At 45.2% G+C, this 15,408-nt stretch overlaps 1 protein-coding gene and 1 pseudogene across 1 annotated transcript in view; one reads left to right on the top strand and one right to left on the bottom strand.

Moving 5' to 3' along the window:
- The window catches only part of LOC124595259 (1-phosphatidylinositol 4,5-bisphosphate phosphodiesterase epsilon-1-like), a 453,437-nt gene that overhangs the window by 29,816 nt on the left and 408,213 nt on the right, over positions 1 to 15,408 (top strand). The window lies entirely within an intron of this gene.
- On the bottom strand, positions 2,654 to 2,771 carry LOC124597264 (annotated as a pseudogene).

Genomic DNA, 15,408 nt, shown 5'->3' with positions numbered 1-15,408 from the left:
GTTTTCATCTCTTCCTTAAAGACACTGGAGCTGCATCCTGCACCGTCGAGCCCTTGGGTGACGTCGCAGGCCGCCATGCTTTTGCACCGTTACATAGTAAGCTGGTAAACACCTTTGAGCCAAAATTCATTCTTATGCGTCGCAGTGCATGGGAATTATGGAGTTCAGAAAATGTAAACCTTTAATTCTGTTGCGCGTGTAGTAGCGAGGTGACAAATTTTAAAAAAAATTGAACGTGTGTTCTGTGACTACAGGGACTGAGTGCTGGAATGCACGCCCTGAACTGACTACACTCTTCTGTAACACAACATTTCAAAAGCTTGTGTTTTCTTCTTGTCTAAACTGTTTCACTTCCATGTATGACCACACGCCACACAAATACATACATTAAAAAAGTTTTGCATCACCTCGGTTCCTAGAGTTCCGGAACCTGTACAGAAAATTGGAATAGAGATAAACATAAAGATCATTTCCGCCCTTTTTATTGTTCAAGAAAGCCACATATTGCATGTTGTACCACCATTCAGCGAGACCTTCAGAGGTGGTCGTCCAGACTGCTATACACACCGGTGCCTCTAATACCTCCAATACCCAGTAGCACGTCCTCTTGCATTGATCCATGCGTGTATTCGTCGTGGCATGCTATCCACAAGTTCATCAAGGCACTGTTGGTCCAGATTGTCCCGCTCTTCAACGGCGATTCGGTGTAGATATCTTAGAGGGGTTGGTGGATCACGTCGTCTATAAACAGCCCTTTTCAATCTATCCCAGGCATGTTCGATAGTGTTCATGTCTGCAGAACATGCTGGCCACTCTAGTCGAGCTATGCCGTTCTCCTAAAGGAAGTCATTCATAATATGTGCACGATGGGGCGCGAACTGTCGTCCATGAAGACGAATGCCTACCCAATATTCTGCCGGTATGGTTGCACTATCGGTCGGAGGATGGCATTCACGTATCGTACAGCCGTTACGGCGCCTTCCATGACCACCCGCGGCGTACGTCGACCCCAAATAACGCCATCCCAAAACAGCAGGCAACCTCCAACTTGCTGCACTCGCTGGACAGTGTGTCTAAGGCGTTCAGCCTGACCGCGTTGACTCCAAACATGTCTCCGCAGATTGTCTGGCTGAAGGCATATGCGACACTCATCAGTGAAGAGAACGTGATGCCAATCCTGAGCGGTCTATTCGGCATGTTGTTGAGCCCATCTGTACCCCCCTGCATGGTATCGTGGTTGCAAAGATGGACCTCGCCATGGAAGTCGGGATTGAAGTTGCGCATCATGCAGCATATTGCATACAGTTTGAGTCGTAACAGGACGTTCTGTGGCTGCAGGAAAAGCATCATTCAACATCGCGGCGTTGCTTTTAGGGCTCCTCCGAACCATATTCCGTAGGTAGATGTAATCCACCGCAGTAGCAGCCCTTGGGTCGACTGAGCGAGGCTTGTCGTCGACAGTTACTGTCTCTCTGTGTCACCTCAACGTCCGAAAAACATCGCTTTGGTTCACTTCAAGACTCGTGGACACTTCCCTTGTGGAGAGCCATTCCTGGCACAAAGTAACAAAGCGGACGCGATCGAACCGCGGCGTTGACCGTCTAGGCAAGGTTGAACTACAAACAATACGAGCCGTCTACCTCCTTCCTGGTGGAATGACTGGAACTGATTGGCTGTCGGACCCCCACCGTCTAATAGGTGCTGCGCATGCATGGTTGTTCACATCCTTGGGCGGGTTTAGTGACATCTCTAAACAGTCAAAGGGACTGTGTCTGTGATTCAATATCCACAGTCAACGTCTATCTCCAGGAGTTCTTGGAATCGGGGTGATGCAGAACCTGTGTTTTCAGAAAAAACTTCGTGACACTTAAAGCTATATTCTATGTTAACAAATTTCTCTTCTTCAGAAACTCATTTCTCGCCATTGCCAGTGTATATTTTATATCCTCTCAACTTCGGCCATCATCACTTACTTATCTGCCCAGATAGTAAAACTCATCTGCTACTCTTAGTGTCTCATCTCCTAATCTAATTCCCTCACCATCTGCTGATTTAATTCAATTACATTCCATTATCCTCGTTTTGATTTTTATTATGTTCATCTTGTATCCTACTTTCAAGACACCGCCTATTCCATTCAGTCAGAAGTGCTTTCCTGTCTTTGACGGAATTACAATGCCATCGGTAAACCTCAAAGTTTTTAATTCTTCTCCCTGAACTTCAATTCCTTCTCCAGTTTTTTCTTTAGCTTCATTTACTATTTGCACCTGTTTTACTGCCACCTTCTCAATCACTCTTTCCCTTTCATGCATCTGGAATCTTATAATTTCCGTCTGCTTTCTGTCCAAGTTGATTGATTCCTTTAGCTCCCGGTATGTTATCTCTGCTTCCTTCAAAATTTCAGTGACGATTACTTGGACGTGAAGTACAAACTAACAGAGTTAAATGATCAGTTGGACGTAAAAACTATACTAAACTAAAGTAAACTCCTCCCGGACAGGTACCGACCGACCGCCGTGTCATCCTCAGCCCACAGGCGTCGTTGGATGTGGATACGGATGGGCATGTGGTCAGAACACCGCTCTCCCGGAGCCACTACTTCTTAATCAAGTAGCTCCTCAGTTTCCCTCACAAGGGCTGAGTGCACCCCGCTTGCCAACAGCGCTCGGCAGACCGAATGGTCACCCATCCAAGTGCTAGCCCAGCCCGACAGCGCTTAACTTCGGTGACCTGACGGGAACCGATGTTACCTTTGCGGCAAGGCCGTTGGCCAGTTGGACGTCAAGTCCGAAACAAAAACCTGCTGGTGGAGGGAGATGGATAATCCATCGATGGTTTCTTCATGAGCACGACTGCTCGTTGAACTCTGTGGTAACTCCTCAAAGTGGAGCTGTCACCGGAACTGGCTCGATATCCGGAACTGTTGGCTTCCTAAATACTGGCAAAGCAGAAGGTTACGGCACCTTAGAACACATAATCGGGATAAGGAAATAAGTAGTGCGGTGACGGTGGCGCCGCCTGTGGCGATTTTGGCGCCGCCGGTGAGAGTGGAGCCTTCCGCAAGCCAGACAACAAACGTTGTTACGAAACCTATTTTTCTTTTCAGCCTTCGATTGGTCCTGAAATTAAAACCACAGAGAAAATTCGATGAAGTTCTGCGCAGATGAGTTGTACAGTGTCTTTAGTACGTCGGTCAATCGCGTCACGTCGTACTTTCCGGCTCTGGGCGCGCAGAGAGCACGTAAAGATGTCTAGATCAGTAATGTCTCCTGCCCAGTGTGAAGGGAAGGCTGAGAGATTCAGCCTGATTTCATACCGCCCACACAACGCAATGGCCAACGGCCTTGCCGCTGTGGTAACACCGGTTCCCGTCAGATCACCGAAGTTAAGCGCTGTCTGGCTGGGCTAGCACTTGGATGGCTGACCATCAGGTCTGCCGAGCGCTGCTGGCAAGCGGGGCGCACTCAGACCTTGTGAGGCGCACTGAGGAGTTACTTGATTGAGGAGTAGCGACTCCGGTCTCGTAAACTGACATACGGCCGGAAGAGCCGTGTGCTGATCACATGCCCTCCGAATCCATATCCAGTGACGCCTGTGGGCTGAGGATGACACCGCGGCCGGTCGGTACCGTTGAGCCTTCCAGCGTCTGTTAGGACGAAGTTTACACAACGCAACTGTCATGCGTGTCCGTCTTTATGACAATGGTCAGCCACAAACTGCAGGTGCAATAAAGACTCTCTTGTAGCATTTTCGATGGGAAGTGCTTGATCACCCGGACTAGGTTCCTTCTGACTTTCATCTCTTTACTCACTTGAACCACTACGACACCATTTTGGAGTAGACAACGAGCTGCAGTCCAGCGTAGGGAATTGGCGGCAAGCACATGTGGCTATCTTCCATGACGAGAGTAGTGTACCACGCCATGAAAAATGTCTAACGCAGAGCGGCGGCTGTGTAGAGATGTAGCCGGAAGGTGTAGCTAAATGTTGCAAGTAACACACTTTTTATTTCCACTGTAGTTTCCATTTCGAGGCCGATCGGAAGTTGAAAAAAAAAAATAAAAAATAAAGCCCTCGTATTTTTACGCTGACGTCTGCCGTATAGGCAACCCGGCAGGTCTGTCTGTATAGAGGATACACAGCCATGGAACTGCTATTTCCAGAAAAATACAGGAAGTGGTGCTCTTTCTTGATACTGCTGAGCGACTCTATCTTCCATATTTATAATCAAAATGGCCGGTGGTTTATTGTATACAGATATAGTAATCGATGGACGACAGGAAGCAACGTTCTTTCCACGATTAAGCTACATATACCATATAGTTTAAAGAAAATGGTACTCACCTATAATTTCTAAAGAAATCGCTTTCCCTGAGCTCATTGAATACTAGACTCCATCAAATTATTGCGTCATTTGTAGTGTTCGCTTTGTCTGACACCTGCTTGCTACAACCAGCAGCTGACGTATAGCTACTCCAAGAGTTTATTCAGTTTAGTGCTTCGTGGATGAACTACACTTCTTCAGCGTTCTCTCAGTGAATCCGACTGGCAATTGTGGCTACTTCCACTGATTGTCCGGCAGTCGTGTAGACACACAATAACGGGGCTTAATTATGCACAATACGTTTCATTTGTTTACGATACGGGTCAACTCCAATTCCTTCGTCCAATGTCGATCGTTTGCAGATCTTCCTGCATTTCTCTACAGTTTTCTTGCTTTGCGACTTCTCGTTACGCAACGGCACCATCCGTGAAAAGCTTCATGGTACTTCCGACGTTATACACAAGACCATTTATATATGTTATAAACATAATGGTCCTACAACATTCTCTTGAAATAGTCTAAGGTTTCTTTTATGTCTGAAGATTTCTCTGCATTAACATAGCTTTTGCGGTTAAACCTTTTATTTCAGAATTATGAAGACTGCACCAAAGAATTTAAAGTTCATCAGGGAAAATAATATTGTCGAGAACGCCCCAGGGAATTGTGATAGGACCGCTATTATTTTCTATGTACATAAATCACCTGGCGGACTGGGTGGTCAGCAATCTGCGGTTGTTTGCCGATGATGCTGTGGTGTACGGGAAAGTAGTCGAAGTTGAGTGACTGTGAGACGCTACATGATGACTTCAAAAGTGGCTCTAAGCACTATGAGACCTAATATCTGAGGTCATCAGTCCCCTAGACTTAGAACTACTTAAATATAACTAACCTAAGGACATCACACACATCCATGGACGAGTCAGGATTCGGTCCTGTGACCGTAGCACCAGCGCGGTTCCGGACTGGAGGGCCTAGAACCGCTCGGTCACAGCGGCCGGCTACATGATGATTTAGGCAGCTAGTGCTAAATGCAGAAAAATGGAAGTTAATGCGGAAGAGTGAGAAAAACAAACGTGCAATGTTGGATACAGCATCAGCAGTGTCCTGTTTGACGCAGTCACGGCCTTCAATTATCTACGCGTAACGCTGCAAAGCAGCATGTGAGGGTTCTAGTAGCGAAGCCGAATGGTCGACTTCGGTTCGTTGAGTTAATTTTGGGAAATTGTGGTTTATCTGTAAAGAAGACTGCATATAGGACGCTAATGCGACCTGTTCTTAAATACTGCCCGTGTGTTTGGGATCCGCATCAGATCGGATTAAAGGAAGACATGAAAGCAATTCAGGGGTGGACTGCTATATTTGTTAGTGGTAGGTTAGAACACACGCAAGTACTACTGAGATACTTGGGGTTCTCAACTAGGATATCCCTGAAGAGAAGGTGAAATTCTTTTAGCGAAACACTACTGAGAAAATTTCGAGGACCGGGGCTTCAACGTGAATACAGAACGATTTTACTGCCACCAACATACATTTCGCTTAACTCCACGAACAGAAGATACGAGAAATTAGGGCTCATACGAAGCACATAGACATTCGCTCTTTCTCGTTGACTTAGCGACTGGAACAGGAGAGGAAATGACTAATAGCAGTATTGGGTACCCTCCGACACGCACCGGTGTAGATGTAGATGTAGAATATTACTAAAGCAACTAAAAACATAGTGCATTTCAATACAAATTTTTTTTTAATTTATGTACAAAATAGAAGTGGGACTTGTGGTTCCCGTCAGCTATACTCTTCGTATTAGATCGGGTTATATACTTATTTCATTAGTAATATCAGTTTATATGAACTAAAACAATACGAAACTAGACTACAGGCGTCGAAACGGTCGCAATAATGTCCTTTCACGTCAGCAGGACCAATACTTTCTTATTACGAAATGAACTGCCAAGAGGTACAACAGTCTTTCACTGTTTTCTGTCCTCTTCAGGCAAAGATGAATTATCACGGCTGAAGAGATTCCTGTGCTATGGACGAGGAACACAAACGTTCAGTCAGTATGGCAGTGCATGAATTGAGCTCCTTGCTGTCTTATGACTGTAGGAAGTGACAGGGCTTTTAAGTTCTGACAGACAAGAAAGGTTTAAGCGATTTATAGTAATGTTAAAAAAATTTTGTCTTTGTCTGGAGATAGACTGATTAATATGTAGGCCAAGGAAATAAGTAAACAGGAAGCAATTTCGTTGCCTAAAGACCTGTGCAGAACTGTTTCTCCTTCTTTTCCTTGGGTATATAGAGATACGTTTCTCTGCTACATGTGAATCACGACCAAAAAGTACTTAATTCAAAATAATTTATTCCTCTAGTGGTCAGTATGCGTACGGCGAATTAATCATAAAAAATTCTTATGTTAATTCTTTGTCCCTTTTTATGTCGGTGTGTTATCTTGTCATTCAGGAAGTTAAATATGGAAACTGTAAGGAAAACCGCCGTTGCACAGAAGTAATATTTTTGAGAAGTTTAATTAGGGAATATCTTCAACGATTATACATAAATTACATATGTTAACAGAGCAGAGCAGCTGCGAAGCTTATCGTGCAGAGAGATTTGCTGATACAAATCAGTATTAACGGCGAACTAAAAACCAAACGTAGACTGCATCTTGTAGTCTTAGTAAACAGTAATTGCGTTTCTCCAATCTGTAGTAACAATTTGACAGTTTGCCCCAATCTACCACGGCGGCTGCCGTGACATTCATTATGGCTTACTTTCAAGGAGTAGAGTAGTCTCTCAAATTTAGTTTTTAAGTGCACTTTTTCAACCAAAGATTAACAGGATGGTGTGATCCTTTTAGTCTATTTGTTAATCTTCTTAACAGACTATAGGCAACTACAGGTTGATTTCTTACAAGAGCGATCATTCGGCGCTGAATGACGCCATCATGAATCTGTACTATTTAGAAAAAAAGATGTAGATTGAAAGGTAAAACTGAACTTGGACATTCAAATTACTGTTCAGACAATCCTAACCAAGGCCCATTTACAGTAACTTGCAAGCCATTCTGCCTCACTTTGCACTCCAGGATATTCGCAATTCGGCGGCTATCTGCTGACTGACTGCAGTCTTCTTGGCGCGCTTAATTCGCTTCCTCGCGTCTTTTCCTTTGGCGTGCTAACAACCCCCAGACATAGACGCACTTTCTAATTTTTTTTTTCCTTTTCGTCAAAATTTTGACTATCGTTTATGAATCAGCGAAATTACAAAGATTACAAAACTGTTTTTTACAAATGAACTACAATACGAATATTCCTTTTAATAAATCTCAAAGATATAGTTGAGAACACGCAATATTAATTATAATACATATATATGAATTTAGATGGCATATGTTAATGTTACAGCATCAATGACATAAAATATTGATTGACGGCAACTTAACCTTTCTTTTTCTCCGGGGACACAAAAGTCAACAGCGCGATGTAGTAGCAAGAGGAATTCTCTTATCCAGGAAGCTCTTTACCGTTGCTTCATCACGACGTGCACTGAAGTTCTAGAATGAATCCCAAACAGTTGCACGGTGTGTCACTGTTCACTATTGACTGAATCTGTCTATCGTACGTGGACATTAAACCAGCCGTGCAACTACGTGTGAAGTTTTAAAGATCACGTCATCATCTCCATCATTCAGTGCTCACAGACTGAGCACAAATCGCCTCGCCCTCATTCTTGCGAGCTTCTGAGTGAGGATAGCTCATCAGCGAGGTGACGCAGTGGCTAAAACACTGGACTAGCAGCGGTCCAAACCCTCGCGAGATATCTCTAAATCGTTAATGGTGAATGCTGTGATAGTTGGCTTGAAACCAGTAGCGCAGACTTTCCTTCATCCTGGTTCAGTCCCTGTTTCTATTCCGGCTATAATATCGTCGTCCACGACAGGACATTTTCCATAATTTTCCTTTAGTATAGCGTTATTAAACAAAGGGGAAGCATATTCTACATCCGCTTGCTTTTTTCACAGTTCGAGTTAATGAGCTAATAAAGAAGTTGCTATCGCTTGTATGTTACTTTCAGTACAGCAATCGCCCAGCAGCGCTTAGGAGAGAAGATTGCTACTTTCCAGGTAGAGATGGGAAAATTTTCTTAGCTGTCGATATGTAAACTTTTGTATGAATCGATGAATGATATCGATGCTAACGACACGTCAAATGTAAAACTGATAAGTTTATTTGACTTGTATAAAACAACCTATTTTCATTGCTTCTAAAACAAGGAAAATTAATAGAGATAGTGGAGTGCACTAAACCTAAACTGTCGCAGATATTTCTTCTAAACTGAAAATAATAATCGGAAACCAGAAACATTAACATTTTTCAAAGTTCTTCGTAGTATCGCAGTTCAGTGTTGACCAAAGGAATAACAGTTCTGTTCAAAGCAAATAAGTTGTGATGTGACTTTGTACTTAAAGGAACGTTCCAGTCCCTGGTCCTGATGATTTACTTTTCTTGAGAACCTACAAGACATTTTTAATTTGGTTGAGATTTTTTCGAGGTGTATTTCAAATAAAAACTTGTACGTTTTGAACATTGCTAACTAAAACGTAGACAGAGCAAGAAAATGGGTTTGCTTTGTATGCTTAAGCATCCTGCTTAATTCCTGCGGAATAGTAGCTTTCAAATTGGTGGCTGAGCTTTATATGCGTGACGATGCGTTTACTGACTGGGGAAACTATTTAGTTGAACTGTCGTTCTTTCTCCTCTTTTGCAGACTCCATCTCCGTATTAACCAGCATTGGCGGTGACTCAGGCTTAGAAACGAGATCGCTTCTCACAGTGTTTGGAAAAATACAAAAATCGGTCTATCATGTAGAATATGGATTTACAACGTGTCCTTACGTGTATGTCATTTTCAGAGTTTCACCGTCGAAAATTCCTCTCATTTGAAGCTCTTATGTCACACGAGCACTGGCATTTACTGGGCGTTTTGTGAGTTTAACAAGATTTCCACTCTTATTTATGAAGTCCTATATCAAAGTGATACTAGAATTACGTATTGAATCTTCGTTTTGTTACTTTCATTATATGGAGTTTCTGTGACACAGTGATTACATTCATCTAGTACCCAGCAAAAGTACACAGAAATAGAATTACGTAAGCCCAGTATATCGCGGAAATGTTTTCATTTTGTGGACATATCAACATTAAATCATTAATGCATGAATATGACATAATTCGCGCGAAATATTGAAATTGTATGTACGTCGATGTAACGATGGTATCTCTATTGGCAAGGTGGGGCATACCAGAGGACTGGCACAGCTAGTTCGGTAATTTCTTTTTTCTTTTTTTGCAATACCATTATTTCAAGTATGCTTCGTATTTTCGGTCAATTAGTTTGCTAGCTACGGTATTTTGCGGAAAAGTAGCGTCGCTAATATGTGTTAGCTGTTTCCGTCGGGGGCGCAATATTGCGATAGACGAATAAGACGGAGATAAAAGGGAAAGGAGCAAAGAGAGGCCGAAGTTTCAGGCGAAGGAGAAGGGAGTGAACCGAAGACGCTAAAATTGTGGAGGGAGGCGGCGAAAAGAGTAGATGAAACTCGAGAGTGGACTGTTTTGAACAACAGTCCCGTGGCACCTGCCTCTCCTTGGAACTGAGACGTTAATGCTGCGAGATACATAACTCTTGTTATACCAAGAATGAAGAGAATGTTATAGGTTTATTGTTCTGCGTGTGGCGACATTAAATTGACCGGAAATGAAACAACAAAAACCAATCGGGCTCTTTTTGTAAAAAATCCGATTATGGACTATGTGCTGTTGCAAGCTTTTAATGTGTAGTACCTAACATAAATATTGAAATGTGTAATTTTTAATTCATTGTGAAGTCGTTTTGAACTCAAAAAACGCTAAGTAGCGACGATTGAACAAAAAAATGTGCTGATGTTGGCAGGGGGGAAATGGGAGGGAGGAGGGAAGCACGGCGAGAAGTTGACATTTACCCAGTCCGCCAGGTACTCTCGTTACGCTACTGATGACAGGACGTCTATTAAGACATCGGGGAATAACTTCCTCAGCCCATGAGAGAGCTGTAGGGGGCAAAAATTGAAGAAGAGAAATAATAGTCTACATACGACACATAGTTATGGACATTCGTTGTATATCTTCAGCTACACCTACACCTCGCAAAACACCTTACGCTGCGTGGCGGAGGGTACGTTGTGTACCGCTGTCGCTTCTCCCCTTTCCTGTTCCAGTCGCGAATGGTTCGCGGGAGGAAAGACGTTGCTAAGGCACAGCTTCAATCTCTCTGATTTTCCCATCGTGGGCCGTTTGCGAGATATCCGTAGGAGGAAACAGTAAACTGGTTGACTCTTCTAAGAACGCACACTCTCTGAACTTCAACAGTAAACCACCGCGGTTCGAAACGCCTCTTTTGCACGGTCTGCACCTGGAGTTCAACATTTCGCAGTGCTATAAGAAACAGGGAGACGTTCTCAGCAACTTCTGACGCTGCTGACATCCCCTGGGCGATTCAACCCTAAATGAAAACGAGCTCATCCTTTTGGAGTGCAGGATAGCCGCAATTTTTGCTCTGGTATTGAGTGGAACGACTACGGACCTTTCAAAGCGATACAACGAAATATGAACGTGACCCGAAGCAGCAAGTGATGTTTATGCTTAACAGCCCTCCTGTTCCAAGCCCTTCTGTGACGTGATCGCGGGGGAATGCGACATTGAGACACATGCGTGAATAAAACGGCGAAGAGTCTTTATAAGGCCTTCCAGTTCGGTGCTATCCACACACCTTTGTTGAGCACTTTACAAATATACCTTTACAGAGGTAGACTGTCGCCGATTACTAGGGGACTGAACTATTTCGATAACCCTGAGCTGAAACGCGATGAAACTAGCGCCTGCTGGCCGCATACGAAATGCGGTTGTTGAAGAGCATGCCTGTCACACGGGTGCCTAGTAATCAGTGACTGTCTGTCTCTATACAGGTACATTTTTAAAGTGCTCAAGAAAGGTGTGTGGCCTGCATCCAGGGCGTTGCCGATCTGGTGGCTCGGGGGGGGGGATCTTAGAGGAACACTTTGCTATTTTCTTGATGCACGTTTAATGTCGCAACGGAGCGAGGTGGCGCAGTGTTTAGCACACTGGACTCTCATTCGGAAGGACTCGTGTCCTGCCATCCTGATTTATGTTTTCCGTGATTTAATAGGGCACGGCCGACTTCCTTCCGCATCCTTCGCTAATCCGAAGCGGCCAGTGACCCCCACATCAACCAACCAACCATTCAATGTCGCACCCCTCCTCCATCCCACTCCTCACCACCACGCCGCAGGAGGCCACGAAGTAGAAGGTTTCAAAAAGCACCTTCGCTGCTTGGGATCACGTTCAAATTTCATCGTATTGTTTTAAACGGTCCATAGTTGTTCCACCCGGTATACCGGGGCAAAAACAGCAGCCGTGCTACACTCCTAAGGGAAGCGATCACGCCCAGTTTGTTTTCAGACCCATGATGTCGTTAGAGAATGGACGAATCGTTCGGGGGTGTCAGCAGTGCCCAAAGTTGCCAATAACGTTGTCCCACAGCGAACTGTCCTTTTCGGGCATGATATGTATGGGAATCGAGGCCCCACTGGAAGGGACAGTTTCATTGACGCCCCTAATGCCGCCCATGAGGCTTGTTCGTGTCGATACCGGGCGGCGGTGTGTCTGAAATGTTTCCCTCTGCCACTTGTCAGGTAACCACGTGATTCCAGTGCTAGGCATCGGGGTTGTGACCACCGTCGCAGAGGCGTCAAAAGAAGGAATGAAAAGTAACACGGGGTGTGGCGACCTTCCCACTGTGTGACACGTCCACTGTGGCGTTGCGCAGAATTGTGGTGCATTTTGGACCTAATGTGACCTCATTAATCCACCTTACACCACACATGAACTTGTGAGCTCCGGACTTCTTTTTCATGTGACCACACCTCGCTGTTTGATGCGTCAACCACGAGGGTAACGAAGCAGTGCCCTTTTGCACCAATACAGAGGAAGGCAGCAGGCACCTTTCAGGCAGCGAGGTTTGAGGCGCCATGTCACGGACTGCGCGGTCCCTCCCGCCGGGGTTCGAGTCCTCCCTCGGGCATGGATGTGTGTGGTGTCGTAACACAAATTAGTTTAAGTAGTATGTAAGTACAGTGACCGATAACATCAGCAATTTGGTCCCTTAGGAATTCACACACATTTGAACCTTTTTTTGCATCTTTCAGTCAGGTTTCAACTATCCGCGTCGCAATGGGAGACAATTATGGGGTTCGAAAATATGACCCTTTGATTGTGTTGCACAGTCTATTTCCTGGGCCAGTTTTATGCTGAACGTTTGACAGGTAATGCAACGCATTTTGTTTTCAGGAAGCAGATTGGTTTTATTCAGGATTTCAATGCAGTTTATTATCCCCACACTTCTGCCTACAAAACTCTGTTTTTCAACATAATCTTACTGGGAGCGCCCGTATGCCCGCGTGGTACCACTGTACAGGTCGACGTCGGAGCCAACGCCTTGCTGCACCAGTAACTTCCCCGTAATTCAAGTACCGCTTCCCGCGGAGTGCATGCATCATTGGGCCAAACAGATTGAAACTGGCAAGTGCGAGAGGCTGTAGGGCGGATGAGGAAGAGCAGTCCAGTGAAGTTTTGCGAGCTCCTGTCTGGTGCGCAAACTGAGACCTTGCGCTGTCGCCGAGAAACAGAACTTCGTTTGTGTTTCTGTAGCGGCGAACACACTGACGTCATTTTTCCCGGCACGTGGTAAATCGGACAGGTTGGCGCGATCTTGTTGCGATGATGAGAGACGCCTCGCACAACGACTCACCTTGCTTTTGTTCACTGCCAGGTCTGCGTAGACTTTTCTACCAGCGCCTATGAATATGTACAATGCTTTCGGTTTCCTCAAAATAAATTCAGTGACGGCTCTCTGCTCGTATCGTGCCTCGGTTACAGATAATATTTTGAGGGCTAGGTATAGCTTCGCTACCTATAGCAACTTAATAGAACTATAGGACCAGAAGCGGGAATATTCCACGATGTCCCACAACAAATACAGCATTTTTTCGACCGACATAGGCCGAGAAAAAAAGTATGTTGTATTACTTATTGAACGCTCCTCGTATTCTGCCCACCCAGTGGATGTATAAGTGACTGAAATTACAATGAAATCACTATGCTTAGCTGCATACAGTCGTTGATATACGTCACCGGGGACAGTCGAAAGTGTGTGCCCCGACCGCGACTTGAACCCGCGATCTCATGCTTACATGGCAGACGCTCTAACAATCTGAGCCACCGAAAACACAGAGGATAGTGCGACTGCAGGGACTTATCTCCGGCACGCCTCCCGCGAGACCCACATTCCCGAAAGAACAGATACCATCTTCATGTATATGTATAACTGACTGTCACAGAGGAAAATCTAGCAGAACGTATGAAACCAGTTATAAGACTTCTGACAACCATAAAAAAGATAAGGAAGTGATCTAAATCGGTTTCGATGTTGTGTAGTTCACGTGTAGATCAGGAGCCCAGCTGCAGATGGGCAATGAAAGCTGCGCGGCGCGGTCGCGTAGTGATATCACCGATAGCAACAGGTGGACGTCAGTCGCATGCTACGTCCAACTGTCCGCTCGCGGCGCGCCCAGCGCGTCTTCTGTCGACAGTTATTCGGAAGTGTATGCCGAGCTGTTGAGCAGTTCCACAGAAGAGTGCCGGATTCTGGCAGTAGAAGGCCATTTTTTAACCGTTTTTGTTCTTGCGATTTTGGATGCGAAAGGAGAGGAAATAAATAACCGACGTGGTCATCGGTGCGTGAGTTAACAGCGGGTACACTGCGTATTAGGGAAGGGAAAAAAAAGAAAAAGGGCGGTGCACACACCTACGCACAGAGCGGCGGCGTCGCGCGTGCGCGGTGCTGTCGGTGCGGCGAGGGGTGGAGGGGCCGCACGTATAAATAACGAGGGGTGCGGACGTCCTTCCGGACGCGGACGCGTTATGAGGGCCGGCGCGGCGCTGCGCATGCGCGCCGCCGCGGGCCAGGCGGGCCGTCGCGCCGCCGCAGCGGCAGTCGTGGCCCGGTGGGCGCGGCGCTGACCACGACGCCGGCCGACTGCCGCCGACCGACCGCTGCCCGACGCGGACTCCCCGCTGCCGGCGGCCGCCGCCGCTGCGGACAACAGGTGGGCACGGCACCTCGCGGTCGCCACCACGCTAGTAGACTTTGGGCACCCGCCGCGAGCGACCTGTTTGGCACATTCGTATATATGTCATTATTGTATTTGATAGATAAATTAAAACCAGATCTTCTCAAAGGCAATGTCCCGACTGACTCACTCATTATTGCCCAGCACAAACCTCTCTGGATGGAAAGTTGAAATTTGCAGAGGCTGTTGGTTTTACACTGTAGGCGTCGTTTAAGAAGGGATCTTTCGAAATTGCAGCACTAAGGGGATGAGATAGGGGTTGACAGGCTTTTCCAAAAGAAGTCGATACAAAGGGTGCTTTGAAGCTAGCCCTGCGAAAGTTGGTATTCGGTTTCTCGCTTATAAATAAAATAACGACTATTTCAGCATTTTTGGAAATTTAATCCCTGTGGAGGTAAAATATTGGGTGAAAGGTTTTTTTGGAAATAAGTATTAAAGAGGTACTAAAGTAATCTTGGAGTAACATCTAGAGGAAAACTGGTATTTGACTCCTCGGTTAGAAATTAAAAAAAAATACGTATTTCAATGTTTTTGGAAAATCAACCCCTAATGGGGTGAAATAGGGGATGAAATGTTTTATGAAATAGTTCATTACGAAAGCATTTTCGAAGCTTAATCTACGAAAATTTGAATTTGGCTTCTCAGTTAGAAAAAAAAAATGTGTTTTACTGTGCTCGGAAATTCAACTCGTTTGGGTATGAAATCGGAGAAGAAAGTTTTTATAGAAATATTCCTTTACGCACTCATTTATGAAGCTAAACCTACGAAAAATTTGTATTTGACTTCTCTGTTAGAAATATAAAAACACGTATTTCACTGTTTTTGAAAATTCAACGCTT

Source organism: Schistocerca americana, chromosome 2 (assembly GCF_021461395.2).
Source record: "Schistocerca americana isolate TAMUIC-IGC-003095 chromosome 2, iqSchAmer2.1, whole genome shotgun sequence".
In the NCBI taxonomy this organism is placed as follows: Eukaryota; Metazoa; Arthropoda; class Insecta; order Orthoptera; family Acrididae; genus Schistocerca; species Schistocerca americana.
This window is presented reverse-complemented; position numbering and strand designations above follow the sequence as displayed.